Source organism: Strigops habroptila, chromosome 2 (assembly GCF_004027225.2).
Source record: "Strigops habroptila isolate Jane chromosome 2, bStrHab1.2.pri, whole genome shotgun sequence".
In the NCBI taxonomy this organism is placed as follows: Eukaryota; Metazoa; Chordata; class Aves; order Psittaciformes; family Psittacidae; genus Strigops; species Strigops habroptila.
This window is the reverse complement of record NC_044278.2, coordinates 50,326,734-50,332,733: the sequence shown is the minus strand read 5'-3', so window position 1 is coordinate 50,332,733 and position 6,000 is coordinate 50,326,734.

The window sequence follows — 6,000 nt, the reverse complement described above, 5'->3', positions numbered from 1 at the left end:
ACTTTTGCTATTAAGTGGAGGGAATTAAAATGTCCTTTTATCTGAAGAGATATTAGATTGTGTATGAAAATCCAGCCTAGAAGTCAGACAATGCTAAATGATGATCAGTCTTCCCCTGCAATCTCAGTACAGAAAGGTAGCTAGCTTTGATCTTCCATTATTTACTCAAACTGACAAGGCTTTTTCAGCTCCTTGAAGACAGAGCCGATTTCAGTTAAACTCATGTCAGGGGCCAAGGCTGAGCCTTAACCCCAGCTGGGGATTGAACTCCCAACCTTCCAGTGCAAAGACACATTCGCCTCCAGGTCACTTGTTCGAGCACTGTGTCATGTACAAAGTTGCATGTTGCTATTCCACCAGGCTAGATTTATCTACTCATCTAGTTTAACTATGCTCCTGAGTCAATCCCATAGGAACTATAAGGACCAACACACTTGGAACTGTCTTCACTTTTACAAGACACTTTCTTACTCAACAGGACATTGATGTTCTATTTTTAAGAAGTTTTTTTGTAAAAGTTGTCTGTTTTATTTGGCAGTGCCCATCGTCAGCTGTTCTTCATAAGAGTATCATACTCCATTTGGTTTTAGTAATTCAAAAAACCAGAGACCTTAATTTAATTCCCTATTCACCTTCTGAATTTATTTCTTCCATAGCCCACCTTAAAATTTAGTTATACCAATTCCCACCTTGCTCAAGTCTTGGTTCTCCTTGTACAATTCACAGTCCCACTGCCATTTCTAATGCCAGGTCTTTCTGCATCCCAAATATCTCATACTATTCTGGTTTTGCCTTCCCTTTCCCTAACAACATAGCTGCTGGACTATAGAGACTTGCAGTTATGCCTGGACATGGAGAGCTAAACTTTGGACTTTGAGAGGTCAGAACATAGGTTTGAGCACTTAAAACTGCTTAGACCCTGGTTAGTCCCTCAAATTCACAAAAAACGTTTGGCACACCCTGATACTGGTCTGAGCATTTTTGACCTAATGCCAGTTATTCATATTTGTTTTACCCTTTTATTTTCTCACTATTCGAATCTAGGTTACGACAAGTGAGACAGTTTGCTCAGGACAACCTCTTCTGAAAGACCAGAGAGTACTCCATTTGATTATACTGCAGCATTTATTAACATACATATAGTTACAGTTTCTACTTCTGCAATTTACTCCAAAAACCCCTAACACAGAATCATAGAATATCTCAAGTTGGAAAGGACCCATAAGGATCATCGACTGTAAGTCTCTGCTTAAACAGAGTTTAAATTGAACAGAATTTAAATGCAAATCCGGTCATAATTTGCAGAGCTGGTAAAAGTTATGCTCACATTTCTCTCTTGAAGTCAGATTCAGAAGAAATAGTTCCAGAAAGGCATTGTTCCTTTCTTTACCCCTTGCTCCACTTAGGTATTATCTCCATTTCTATCCTCCTTCTTTACTGAAATTTGACCCCTTTTGGCCTTCTTCCTCAACATTTATGCTTCATGGAAACTTCTCCATGAAATCCTGCTGTGTTGCTAAACAATGCCAGTGTCAGGGAATGAAATCTCAGATTTAGCAGAATCCACAAGAAGAAAGTTTGGCCCATCAGGATATTGCAACAAGATCAGCAGGAGTTCACCCTGTCTCAGGAACAGATATGGAACTGAGTCCATCAGCCGTGTGCATAGCCGAAAAACACACACACAAAAAAAGAGAGAGGGTGAGTATACTTTAAAATCGCTAGGATTTGGGTATATAAATTATATCTGTAAGTTGCTTTTCAGGGAGCAACTTAAACAAAATGGTTATCACTTAACAATTAATTTTTTTCTATAAAAAACTGTTGAAAAGCTTTAAGTTAGATGTTTATAACCTACAGGCTACATTCTGCTATCTAGCTACTTATTTAATTCCTGTAATGTAAATTAAGGTTTTACATGATGACAGGACACACTAAAGCTTTAACTTTCCCATCAACAAGTTGTGTTTGTGAGGAAGAATAAATAGGATAAATCCTTTGGTCAGTGTTCTTACGCTCTGAAACAGCATTAAGTTACAGTGTGAGCTCTTGCTTTCATGTGGGAGATATGAATACGAAAAAAAAATTGCACTGATCTTTTTTATTAAAGGGAACTATTCATCCAAGCACTGTGTTACACAGTGTCTGAGGGCTGTAAAGAGTAACATTCTTCCCTGTTCAAATGCAACTCATAAGCAATGAGAAAAACCTCCAAAGATACACAAAAGATGTTGGTCAGACTGAGTAGGATCATTATACCAGCTCTTACTTGGTTTGACTGGCAAAACAGAATACCGGCCAAGTCCCACAGATGCCAAGAACTGAAAAAGAAGGCTTTTGATGCACAGACTACTCTTACGATTTTAATTTGTATTTATTTAGGAAACGTATTACAGACAGCTATGTAGAACACTTTCACAATACTGTATTTCATTAGAGCTATGTTCTGACGCTGATGCAATCTGGGCATGTGCTAAAAAGACCATGAAAAATATAATTTAATCAGTAGAGCAAAAGGCAAAATGTGCTATTCAGTGGTTTCTTAAAAGGACAAACAAACTATATTTTGATTGGAAGCAGTGTGCAAATTTCACTTATTAAAAGATTCTTTTTTTTTTTTGGACTTCTTAATCTTTAAAAAAAGTGGAATGGAATACACTTATAGGTCCATCCATATAGAAAAATACAAATTCATATTTACAGTAAGTGATTCACAGCATGTTGCAGAAAATACTCTGCACATTTTCACAGACTTGGAATAGATATTTGAAAATTTTCATATCGAAATAGGTGAGCAATATTTAAGATGTTTACATGTGGCTGCCAGCCACAAAAATGAGACAGCAAGTTTTTGTTTGTACATTTTGTGGGAATGGCGCAAAGCACTCATTCGCACATGATGTAAAACCTACTCTTCATTTCAAACTCCAAATGGCAGCTATATGTAACTCTGTATCAGTACCATTCTTTCCGTGCCATTCTGCAGTACTCTGGGGCATCCTATAGTGCTTTCAGACAATAACAAGCCCATCACAGAAAGGCAGAACTCTATACTTCAGAATTTCAGACAAAAATAAATGGTATCTGATGAACATCCCTATGGAAAGTTATGTGAATATGTTGTTTTCCCCTGAAAACAACTGATTCAGGGTGCTGATGATATTCCTTGAATCACCTGAGCTAGTCCTTTCAGGACTTCTTCACAATGGATGGAGAGAAAAAAAAAAAGTTTCAGGAGATGATTCATTGAGACCTGACCCCCTAAAGTAACTAAAAAACACCCCTCAAAACTTCAAGAAAGCACTGAGATCAGTTGCATTGTCTCCTGAGACCTTCTCTCTGCTGAAGGTTTCTTCAAGAATTCATTCAAATTCAGACCTAGCTTTATGTGACATAAATGCCACCTTATGTGGCCCAAAACACCAGGTGCAAACCCAGTGATTAAGAATTATGGTTGTCAAATATGCTTATTCTTCTGCAGAAATTTTCTGGGAAAGATCAAATGAACTTTCACAGAATCAGAACTGATCATAAAGATGTAAATCATCTTGGTCTTCAATTGCTATGAAAAACTGTCCTTTACAATACCATTCCACTCTGTGCTTCTGATAGTCTAAAGCAACTTTTTCTTTGAGGCCTACTTTTATTCCAATTGTTCTTAGTCCAGGACATTTTCAGATAGTTTTCAGCTTTCCCAGTCATCTGAACCTCTCACTGGCAGTGCTTGAAGCAGTGCTGACAACAGAGAACCTGAAGCTCTTACAAATTTTTATTTGCTACTTTGATCATAAGTAAGAAAATCACACACAGAGGCATTTGTATTACTCTGATGATTCAGCAATTATGTCTTCCTGCTGGAAGGACAGCAGTGGCAGAAATATTTCTTGGTGATCTCTCCTAAAGTGAGCAATTACAACTGTATTGCCCATGAGAGCTTCACCCCTCTTCCTAAAAAGATAAATCAAGCAATAGTTTCTTTGTAATGCTGGCTATGCAAAACTGTAAAGGAGCTTTCTTCCTTCTTGGAAGGCTGAAGAGATGCAGGCATTAATGGTTATGGTAACCTCATTAGATTTCACATGCAGGGACATATTAAAATGCCTAGGTAGCAAAAGACCTACTTCTACAGAAGAATCTGAAGACCACAACCTTGGTCAGAGTCCAAGTTCACTTAAAATGGTGTCCCTGAAAAAGAGTAGAAGTCATAGTCCAGTCAAGAAAGATTTCATAAGGGAAGTGGTTTACCATAATAACTTGATAGCAGCATCACATAAGAAATATTTGGAAAATGTCATTGTGAGATGTCACAGATTGTTTTGTCTAAGGGTGATTCAAACATCACAGAATAAGAAAGAAGTTAACAAGACTGCTGTGCCAATATGGGAATGTTTTTACCCGCATCCTAAGCTTGATCCACAGTCCATTGAAATCAGAGGCAATTTTGCTGTTATTTTCACAGATGGGTCCCTGAGGATTAGGGACCAGGACCTACAGATGAGTGTATTTGGGAAAAGTTCCCCCTCCCTATTACCTGTGTACCAGTCCCTGAAGAGCTGGCTGTCATAGCCAGAATCACCCAGCCCACTTCACCCAGACTCTCCTCACAGGGAAAATGCTCCAGTACCACTGCTGTGGAAACCTTCCTCTGGAACACATAATTTCTGTTGATCAAAAACCTTCTCTTGAGGAAATTGAATCTCTCCTTTCCATAGGATTTAGGAAAAAAAAATTAGAAAAATCCTTTCAAAAGTTGTCTAAATTTCTGTGAGTTCAGCTCCATTCAATTAGGCCACCCAAAGTCAAGACTGTATGTATAAACAGAATATTTAAATACATCACCAAAATATACAAAAATCTTTAAACTATAGTTTTTAACTTATAAACAACCAGAAATTTCAAAACTACATCCATCACATTCCAGGCCCAAAACTACATCAGGTAATGGTTGTAACTGCAAATGACACACTGTGCATTCCCTCAAAACATCTTAAGATGCTACATCATTTCTTTGACACTTCTTACAGTTAACTCTACCCCGAAGCTTTTTTATTGAGTTCCTAATCTTCTAAGAATTTTTACCACTTAGTTATAAATAGCTGGTAATTGAGCTAACTGTGAAAATGCTGACACAACATCGACACTGGGATGCAGTTAAAATGAGAAAGATCCTGGCTGGTGCAGTGCCACTTGTGTGTATGAATTCCGTCCCTGGGGAGCTATCTGGTAGCACGTAACTGTGAATTATATTTAAGGACCCAGAATAGAAATCTCACTTGAGAAAAATGGAAAATTCATGTAACAATAAAAATAAGTAAATAAAGCGAACAGTAAATCTTATTAGTGGAGAGAAATTCCTTCTTCTCATTGAAGGTAATTTTTCAATTATTAGAACTAGGAGGAAACAATAGCAAAGCTGTGTTTTTGCTATCAAAATTCAAAAGAATTCCCATGGTTTGGTATATATTGATCCATCTAACAATCTTTTTTTCAGGGGCATACATATGCAAGCAATAATGATTTTGCAGGGTAAAGACTAGTACTGATTTATCACCAGAGGTCAGAGAGCACTGGTATTAATGAAAACATTTACGAGAATGAGGGTCACAGGATTTGGTGCTGTGCCAAGAGCAGGAGTCTCTTCTCTTCCTCAATAGACTTGCAGCTTTTTATGGTAATGTTGCATTGAACTCAGCAGGCCAGAGTGCTACCTGTTGTGTGTCTTTGATCTTCCTCCCAGACAAGTTAGCAGATACATGTTGAAAGGGAGCTAGAGCACAAGGTTCTGTCCCTAACGTAACCACTGAACATGGAAATAATACAGGATCTATGAACAGCCTCATCTGTCTTGGCTCTGCTGCGCTTCTCTTTGTTAGCTGTGTGGAGGGTGAGCTTCAGTCCTCAGCATCACCTACATTTATCCTCTAAATACTACCTGACCACACTACCTGACCTTGAGACTGAGCCACTACCAACTTCTTAGAGAGTTTCCTTGCCTGGAAA